The 10,420-nt window shown below is 48.2% G+C and overlaps 1 pseudogene; it reads left to right on the top strand.

Moving 5' to 3' along the window:
- The first annotated feature begins 5,219 nt into the window (after nucleotides 1–5,219).
- LOC131924456 (large ribosomal subunit protein uL11m-like) lies at nucleotides 5,220–5,811 on the top strand (annotated as a pseudogene).
- Nucleotides 5,812–10,420: the final 4,609 nt, after the last annotated feature.

A 10,420-nucleotide genomic window follows, 5' to 3' on the forward strand; every position in this document is an offset into this window, starting at 1 on the left:
TGCTGGGATCCGAACTCGGGCTCACAGGGCTCTGTTTTCAAGGTTCATTTATTTGCTTATGATCTCTGTGCTTATTTGAGACATGATCTCTGTGTAGACCTGGCTAGGCTGGAACTGGCTATCTGGGCCAATTTGGCCTTGAACTTAGAGAGATGTGCCTGCTTCTGCCAAGTGTGTGTGTGTGTGTGTGTGTGTGTGTGTGTGTGTGTGTGTGTGTGAAAATGTTAAAATGTAACCTACTTCTTAGTATACTGAGAGAGAGAGAGAGAAAGAGAGAGAGAGACAGAGACAGAGACAGAGACAGAGAGAAATAGGAGGGAATGAAGGAAAAAGGGAAGGAGGAAAGAGAGAAGTTGCAACCTGGGATCCCAAACTACTCAGGAGGTTGAGGCAGGAGGATCACAAGTTCCAGGCCTGCCTGAACCACAAAGTGAGTGCAAGTCCCACTCCAGGGGGCACTTCCTGTGCATGTGTCCCTTAGCAACAGCTTTGCCTGGGGACCTCAGGTTCACTCTTTCACAGCAGCCATCAGATTAGCCCCGCCCCTTTTACACTCAGCTGTCAGCAGCTCTTCTGATTGCCACACCTGCCCCTTCATGCACACTTGGAGCCAATAGCTACTTTAACCCGAGATGTCAAGGAGGCAAGTGACTCTATTTGAATTTAATTGACTACACAATGTTTCCCATGGAATCCACTTCATTTACACCCTCACCAACAGAATTCTTTTCTGGTTATTTTTTTTTTTAACTGAAAATATTTGGTCCAAAACCTTTCCATCCTTTACTAGGTATAGGTTTAAAGAAAAGCACTTATCTACTTGATTATTTTTAAACGATGCAATAGGTGAATTACCCTTTGTTAGGTTTCAAAACTGGAACAAACTGAGGTCCATTATCATATCAGGTCAGCACTACATGAATGAAAAAAAGAAAAAAGGAAGGACTTGACTGCTCCCAGGTGTGGTGTAGGAGAAGGCTTATTGTAGATAAAAGGAAGAGCACAGCCAGAGGCAGAGACATCTGGAGAGTCCAGAGTGAACAGGACTGTGAGGCTGGCCATGTGAGGAGAGGAGAGAGGGGAGGAGAAGGAGAAGAGGAGAGGAGAGAAGATGTGCCAACCAAGTGGGGTGGCCTGGACCATAGACATAGAAGAAATGTCTGAATTATATTTGAGCCAGAGGAGGCAGGGGTGGGGAGGGAGGAGGCGGCAGGAGGAGGCACAGACCCCAGGCTGGGGAGTTCTGGGTAGGGACAGGGTAAGCCTGCCATACTCTTTAACCGGTAGGACTGAGGGAAACTGGGAGAAACCAGAGGCCAGTGTCCACTTTGCCATGTTCATGGGCACCTCAGCCATTTTTTTCAGGTATAAGAGGGAACAGCCCTCACCCTGGTACCATGGAAGGGATCCATAGTCTCTGCCATACCAACACAATGACTTTGCCCTCAAGTGACATCCCTGGTCCTTGGGGAGCACTTCTGATGCCTAGAAATGCTTTTACTGCTTTACAGAGCATGTTAGCCTCCCAGGTTCCATCGTGGTCTAAAGCCACAGCCCAGAGCAGTTTTCAGAGTGATTATCTATGTCGTCAGCAGATCCAGGAACCCATTAGGACTTCCCACAGGGCCCTAGTCAGTTTCCAGGGTAAGGACCCTTATCTGTTAAATGCTTCCCCAGGACATTCAAGTTTGGGGACAACAGCAGCAGGTGTGTCATTATGTGCAGAAAAACCAGAAGCTAGTGCTTTCCATTCCCATCTGCTCCTTCCAAGTGTGTGCCTAATTTTTGACCTGGAGAACTCCTACTCATCCCACAAAGCCCAGCCTAACACCTATGCTATTTGTAAGCTTTCTCAGCATTCTCCCTCTGACTAGGCCCTCTACTCGTTAGTCTGGCCTCACCACAAGGGCCCCCACCATCTGTGGATAAGCTTGTGCCTGTGGGGCCTCCAAGCAGGGACTGCTGTGGCTTGTGCATGGGTGAGGACATGGTTCAGTTCACAGACCAGGATCAGCTATTTTCTGACAAGATAATAACAGCCCTCCAACACACATACACTCACAAGGACTATAGTCACAGTACAGCCTCCCTGGAGGCCAAAAACTCACCGTGCTCTGAGTAGCAAAGAAGGGATTAAAGCTCAGGAATGTAATCGTCCAGACTCTCCTGTTCTCATCCTCATAGAAACCAGGACGTATACCTTTCAGGGTGACTGGGAGTGGCCTGGAAGGAGAGGCAGCCATAGTGCAGAGCCTTTGAGCTGTCTGCTTCCTTAAAATGCAGTCCTGCAGGGGCAGGGTGGAGAACTTATCACAGATTGAAGCAGGGGTGGGGAGAGTGAGACATGAGAAAACCAGTTCTTCTGCAGCTGGGCCAGGAGCTAACCTCCCTGGAAACAGGTGCCTACTTCACCAGGTGCCCTGTTTCTTCAGGCTAGCCCTCTTCAGGACTCCCTGTGTGCCCTGATCTCCACCTTTCCACCAGGTCTCCATGAGGATCCTAGCTGAACCCCCTGGATCTAGGGCAGTGGCTTTCAACCTTTTGAATGCTTGTGACCCTATAATACTATCCCTTATGTTGTTGTGACCCCTAGCCATAAAATCATTTGTGATGCTCCTTCATAACTGTAATTTTACTACTGTTGTGGATTGTAATGTAATTCCTTTGGGAGATAGAGGTTTGCAAGTGGGTCATAACCCACAGGTTGAGAACCAAAGCCCTAGAGGGGCTCCAGGCAAGACACACCTGGGTTAAATTTCTTCTCCTGGAAAACAAGCCCACAGCCCTCAGATGTTTGTGATCAAGATCATATAAACCATGATTGAGTCTGGCAAGGGAAGCTGGGGCTTCTGTCTAGCTTGTCTTTGGCCCCGGAGTCTCAGTACCCATGGGGCCATGTTTGTAGCACATTCCCTCAGCTTTTCTGAGGGCAGTCATAGAGTCCCTCATGATGGCAGCACCCTGTGCCCTGAAGACCAGGTCAATATGTCCTTTTTCTTTTTGAAAACCACAAGCCAGATTCTTTTCTTCCCACCCTAGTCATGTGGAACACCTGCACCACATTAGACATTTTCCTTTCTCCTCTTCCCTCCCTCCCATCCTTCCTTCCTTTTTTTTTTTCCTCTCAGAGTGTCTCATGAAATTGTCCACAAACTCACTTTGAAGCTGAGGATGTCTCTGAATTCCTGATCTTCCTGCCCCAGCTTCTCTAGTGCTGGGATTACAACAGCATGCCCCATTTTATGTGAGGCTAAAGATCTAACCCAGAGCTTTTCACATGCTAGGCCAGCAATCTACCAATCAATTTCCACCCCTAGCCCCATGCCAGGCATTTCCTGGCTAGTTTTATGTCAACTTGTCACTGGCTGGAGTCATCTGAAAGGAGAGAGCCTCAATTAAAAAATGACTCCCTAAGATTGCCCTACAGGTGAGCATCTAAGGTCTTTTCTTAATAGTGATTGATTGGTGAGGGCCCAGGCCATTGTAGGTGGAGCTGGCCCTGAGCTTTTGGTCCTGGGTTGTGTAAGAAAGTGTACCAAAGCAAGCCTTGAGAGCTAGCCAGTATACCACAACCCTCCACAGCCTCTGCACCAGCTCCTGCCTCAAGGATCTGGCCCTGTTTGAATTCCTGTCCTGACTTTCTTCAGTAATGGACTATAATGTGGAAGTGTAAGACAAATAAACACTCCCCAACTTGCCTTTGGTTATGGTCAATGTAGTAATAGTGATCCTAAGCCACTAGGTACTGCATCATTAGGCTAGAGACTGCAGACCCCATTTCACAGATGAAGAAACTGAGGCATGAATGGCACGGCCTGAGTGAGGTGGATGGTAGTAGAAACCTGTGACTTGCCTATGCTTGGCACTCAGACTTTGCTGCCAATCTTAGCTGGGTCCCTAGATTTGCTGGGGTCCCAGGTAGAGGCTCAGAATGTCTCCCTGAGAGGAAAGGATGGGTCTTTTGTCCTCCAGCTAGTCTTTGTCCACATCATGGCTGGCAGACACTAATATATCCTGACCAACTTGTCCCTCTCAGCTCCCTGGCGTGGGAAGATTTTGAGATGCAGCCTTCTCTCCATGGTGCTTCTCTTACCCAGAGATGAGCTCTGCCCAGCAATTCTGTCCTCTCCCAGCAGAGGGAGCCCTTCCCAAGCCCCAGGTAGTAAGTGCAGCTGCATCAGCTAGGGTGGGGGTGATTCCAGACCACAGACAGGGCTCTGTGCTGGCCTTGGAGACTGAAGGAAGGGCACTGTGCTGTTGGCACACCTTGCTCAGCCACTCCAGGGGACTGGACCAGAACAACAGGCAGACATAAGGTAGAGAGTCTAGAGAAACAGGGTGTGGTTGGACATGAGACTGAGGAATCATCCACGAATGAAGACACAGAGAAGGAACTCAAGGGGTTTAGAGACCACACAAGGATGGGGTGTCATCAGGCTCCTGTGACAAAGGCTCAGACAGTGACCTCGTGCTCAGGGTAAGGAAACACTACTGAAAGCAGGAGAGCCAAGGTCAGCTTGTGAATGCAGGAGTGACGTGGACACCCCTGAGGAATGGACACACTGACAAGGACGACTATCTACTGCCTGCGGAAGGACTGACTGAAGACAGGCTACAAACACTGCAGATGAGACCTTCCCATCCATCTGCTATTTCAGGAACCAGCCAAGCCAGCAGGAAGATGAAAGAAAACTCAGCCTGACCACAGAACCCACAGGAGGACTTGGCAATTTTTCCTTTCTGGGGCACTACAGATGTGCTTTGTTTAGAGCATCTTATCACCACCGTTGTTGGGGAATGTTATTTTAAGTTGTGTTACTGCTGTTTATGTTGCATTTGTTTAACTCTGTGAAAGTGTGTTATTGTGCCTGTCTAACACACTTGATGGTCTAATAAAGACTGAATGGCCTATAGTAAGACAGGAGAGAGGATAGGTGGGGCTGGCATGCAGAGAGAAGAAATAGAAGGAGAAATCTGGGAGAAAGGAAGAAGAAATGAGAAAGGAAGGAGGAGGACTTTAGGGGCCAGTCACCCAGCTAAATAGACAGACATGGAGTAAGAAGGAAAGAAAATACATACAGACATAGAAAAATGTAAAAGCCCAGAGGCAAAAGATTTATGGGTTAAGTTAAGAAAAGCTGGCTGGGGACCCAACATGGCTGCACTCAGAGCGTAGTTCTTGCTGCTCTAAGGCGAACTAAGACTGATAGTCCCGCATAATGTCGAAGCTAAGCTGTGTCACTGGGTCCCTCAAGAAGCCCGATGACGGCAGCATGATCCAGACTATCGTGCGAGCAGGCCAAGCTATATCTGGGCCCCCACTAGGTCCCATCTTGGGGCAGCATGGTGTCTCTATCAACCAGTTCTGCAAAGAGTTCAACGAGAAGACAAAGGACATCAAAGAAGGCATTCCCCTGCCTACAAAGATTTTTGTGAAGCCTGACAGGACATTTGAGCTCAAGATTGGGCAACCTACTATTTCCTACTTCTTGAAGGCAGCAGCTGGGATTGAGAAGGGGGCCCGGCAAACAGGGAAAGAGGTGGCGGGCCTGGTGAGTTTGAAACACATATATGAGATTGCCTGTGTCAAAGCTAAGGATGATGCTTTCGCAATGCAAGATGTCCCCCTGTTCTGTCGTCCGTTCCATCATTGGCTCTGCGCGTTCCCTGGGCATTCGTGTGGTGAAGAACCTCAGTGCAGAGAAACTGGCAGCTTTCCAGAAGGAACGAGCTGTGGTTTTGGCTGCTCAGAAAGAGGCATATTTGGCAGCCCAGGCAGAAGCTGCCAAGAAGTGACCCCAGCCTTCCATACTTGGGATTTTGAAAGAAGAGGTTGAGAAGGGGGCCCACTGAGAAAGCTGAGCCAAAGGAGAAGAAGAATCTTCATGGCAACATGACTCATAGTTTCCTGACTTTATATATTTATATATATATGGCTGTGCCAAGGGATCATGCTTGAATAAACGTCATTTGTGACCCCCCCCTAAAAAAAAAAAGAAAAAAAAAGCTGGCTGGAAACAAGCCAAGCTAAGGCTGGGCATTTATACTTAAGAATAAGACTCCTGTGTGATTTATTAGGGAGCTATGTTGCAGGTCCCCCAAAAGAGTAAAAACCAACAACATCTAGTTGAATTTCTAGTGGTTTGAATGAGAATGTCCCCCATGGAATCAGATATTGGAACACTCAGTTCCAAAAAGTTGGCACTATTTGGGGAGGTTTGGGAGGTGTGGCCTTGCTGGAGGAAGCAGTCACTGGGGACAGGGCCTGAGAGTTGAAACCTCATCACTTCTAGGTCTCTGACTTTGCTTCATGTTTGCTGTTGAAGACGTGAGTTCTCACCTTCCTGCTCCTATGCCACAATTTCCTGCCATGATGGATTTTGTCTCTCTACAACCATAATTCCCAAATAAACTCTGTTTTTGTGAATTACCATGGTCATGGTGTTTTATCATAGCAACAGGAAAGTAACGATTACATCCAGATATCCAGTTAGATTCATGCTATTCCTAAATCAAGGGCTTTCTCCACTGTGCAGAGTTTTCACTTCCCTGGTGAACCTGGAAGCATGCGTACCCATGGATCTATCTGTCCCATGGAATCAATGTGCCTATATTTGAGCTGACACTTCAGTCCATAACAACTATAGCTTTAAAATGGGTCTTGACAGGTGAAGGTGTTACCCATCTCCCCAAGGTTTGATATTCTTATAGATCACCTATTGTGGTGGCCAAATTTGCCTGTCAACTTAGAGTTCATATAAAGTCAGTGGACTTTGAGTAAAGCAGATTGGTTTCCTTAATGTGATCCAATCAGTTGAAGGATCTGAACAAAACAAAAAGGCTGTCCTTAGGCTGGGGAGATGGCTCAGCCAGAAAAGGTGTTGGCCACTCATCATGAAGACTCCAGTTAGATTCCTGGATCCCACATGATAGAAAGAGAAGACCAACTCCCACAGGATGAAACCAAGAGCCATAACTGTGCTCAGTGTATTGAATCAGCCATGGCAGCTGAGTGACAGGACTGATATGAGGTGTCATGCCTGGGTGAGCATGCCTGTGGTAAGCAGAAGGTAAAGATGTGTTCTGTTCTTCCTCTGCAGAAAGAGGAAATATTCCAGGTGCTCTTGGGCCCAGAAGATGTCCACTTGGGGCCTGCTATGACTTCCAAACACCTGGAGGCATATGAGCTGCCTTTAATGTGGCAACACTACCCAGGGAAAAAATACCAAGGCAGTGACTCCATCCTCTGGGAGATAGTGTATCACATCAAGACAAGCAGAGCTTACCCCAGGGACTGAGTGGGTGGAGTAATCTGAATGGTCCTGCTCTCCCCCTGGGGCTGGCCTGGGCAAGCTTTATATCCTTCTATTTTAGCACCAGTAGATAAGCTAAAGAAAAGGGAACTAATTGCAGATTTGTTTTTGTTTTTAAAAAGTAAAAGTGGGTTAGATAGATAGAAAAGGCCATCTTCTAAGGTCTCAATCAAACTCTATGGCACAAGGAATCCCTGTGGTAGTCACTGACTGTGACCAGTGGAGAGGGCTAGTCCTACACACACACTCAGGTCCCAGTGTTGCCCCAGGCTAAAGAAAGCTGAGCCAGAGTGGAAGGGGAATTCTCAGGGCTGGGGCTGGTCACTCTTGTCTCTCTCCTTCCCCACCCTCAGTTCAATGGCATAGAGTACATGTTACTTGAAAAGATGGAGTCAGAAGAATATCATCTTAGACATGGTGAGCACACGAGAGGTCCATCAGGAAGGAGTGCCATTTTCTTTGAAATCTATTCCAACCCCTCTCCAGCAGCTGCCCTCAGATATGTCCAGGGTGGAACAACCTTCCCACAAGTGTCCATGTCACTTCTTTTACCACCTTTGGAGCTCCAGCTACAACCATGTTCACAGGGCCCACAGGTCACCATTATTCACAATCAGTCATCTATCAAGAATGGGCTGCTGGGCAATCCCACCAGCTCAGCCTGGGAGCCAGAGATGTTATGTTGACGCACTGGGTGACTTGTACAGAGGCAAGTTGCTCCATCTTTTCTCACCCACTTCTTCTCACATGTTAGTGTTCTGCTCTGGTATAAGATATGAAGCTAAGCATCAGGAGCCTACTGAACAGCCCCCCCCCCCCCGGCAGCCCCACTGCCTGGCCCTCCTCTGTGTCTCTGACCTCCCTTCTCATCTTTCCCCAGGTCCTGCAGCTCCTGTCTCCCTTGCCTCTCCCAGGCCCACAGGGGAGATGTTTGTTCTTATGTTCACTTTGCTGGTCCCCTTCTTTCTTCTCCATGCTGGGCTCCAGGAAGAAACACTAGTCAGAGGATGCCCCTGCCCATGCTCTGTATTCTTCTCAGCTACCTTGGTTGTCCCACAGCTCTACTGCCTCCTGGGCAAGTGGCACCTGAGAAGAGCCTGGTTCTTTCCATCTTCCCTCTGTGCCCAGTGGTCGCTGTGTCCCTGAGCTTCTCAGCTGACTAACTTCTCAGTCTTTCTCATTGACCCGCAGTGCAACCAATGTCTGCCTTTTGAACTTGCCCATCCCTCATTGGTCCCTCAGCTACACATGTACCGTGAGGGGCAAGGCCTAGTCTCTTAACTCTGGCCAGGACCCAGATCTGCCATCTCTCAAGGTGTTGTGCCTGTGCCTACTTTACCTGTGAACCCCCACTTACCCAACAAACTTAGACTTGGTTGCAAAGCAGTATAAGGCCTGAGAGCTGCATGCCCCTCATCATATCCCAGGTGCTGGCAGCCAGGGATATGCAAACCTGGGTCTATGGCCCTCACTAGAGCAGGAGGCCACACAATGGACCTGGTTCAGATGAACCCTCAGATTGTCCTTTTGTGGGATCCCTCTCTGTGTGTTCAGATGCTCATTTAATACTGTATGTTGCTGATTAAATATGTTACCTAACCTATGCCAAATCAGTTTCTCCATTGGCCTAGAGGCTAGTAGAATAGGGAGTAACAGGGGTCACACAGTATGAATGTTGAAAGGAAATGTGTGGGGATTTCATGTTCTTCTATTGGAGATAGTTTGACTTTTCAAGTTTTACACAGTTCAATTCTCAAACCCCAGTGCTTTGGGTTATGATTTGAAACCATTAGAGGCAACAACTGTGAAACATCCTTGTTGGTCAGGCCTGGTCCCCTGGTCCCTTGGTATCATCTGACCTTCTCCCTGAATACCTTCTGAATGCCTTCAGCTCCAGATGTCCTGCTGTCTCGCAGAAGGCAACAGGTGTTCCATTCCATATGTGGCTCCTGTTCTCAATCCCAGGAGGTCTCCCCATCATATGAAACTGCCCCCCATTACTCCAGCCCAACCAGGCACCCTCCCTACATCCATGGCCTGCAGTCACATCCTAGCCTGTGCCCTGTCCCCTGCTGGTTTTCATGACCTGCTGGTCCTCACACCTTCTGAGTAGATCCCAGAATAGCAGGGACACCATACAGAGAAAGGACTTAGTGTCACCCTGCTCCCCAGCTCCATATGACTTTAGTCCACAGGGCCGTCCTGAAGATGCAGTCGGATAAGGAAAGTGACATGCTCTGAGCATCTGACAAGAGAGTTGTGTAAGAAATCCACCTCCTCCTCATTGCAGTCTCTCATCTCTCTCACCTACACTGGATGGATTCAAAGCATGGCCACCTGTGGTCATTAATTTGATTGTCATTTTGATGGGATCTAAGTCTCCCAGGAGACAGGCTGTATCAGGGTTCTCTAAAGGATTACTGGAACTGATCGAATGAATGCAGACACATATAATATATAAATATACATAGGCTTCATTAGAATGACTTACAGGCTGAGGTCCAGGTGAGAACAGGACAGGAGCAGTCCTTTGCTGGACTCTTTTGTTTGACAGTATCCAGCTACCATGAACTGCACTGGGTGCTGTGGCTGTAGCATCCAGCAAAACAAGGGCTATGAACATGCAGGTTCTGCTCTGAAAGATAAGTTTGGATATCCAAAACCCCAGAAGAAACTGGAACAGGGTGAGGTAAGAGCAAATGATTCTTGTGTGAAGGTGGCTTCACAGACAGGCATGTGTGCTGTGCATGCACATGTGTGTGTGTGTGTGTGTGTGTGTGTGTGTGTGTGTGTGTTTGAGTGCATGAGGGCAGAGGTCAACTTCAGTGTCTTCCTTTGCCATTTCCACATTCCTTTCTGAGACAGGGTCTCTTGCTGAATCTGGAGATCACTGATTGTCTAGACTAGTTGGCTAGCATGCCCCAGGAGATGTAGGCAAACACAGGGACAACCCAGCAACCCAAGGTACCCTTAGCTGTCCCTTCCCAGTAGAGCAACACCAAGCACCTCCACACCTGTGGGTAATTTGTAGTCTGTAACTGCTGGTGTGAGGAATAAGGTCTACCCAACCCAGTGTATGACACAAACTCTGTGAGGTCAAGTCTGTC

This window comes from Peromyscus eremicus, chromosome 14 (assembly GCF_949786415.1).
Source record: "Peromyscus eremicus chromosome 14, PerEre_H2_v1, whole genome shotgun sequence".
In the NCBI taxonomy this organism is placed as follows: Eukaryota; Metazoa; Chordata; class Mammalia; order Rodentia; family Cricetidae; genus Peromyscus; species Peromyscus eremicus.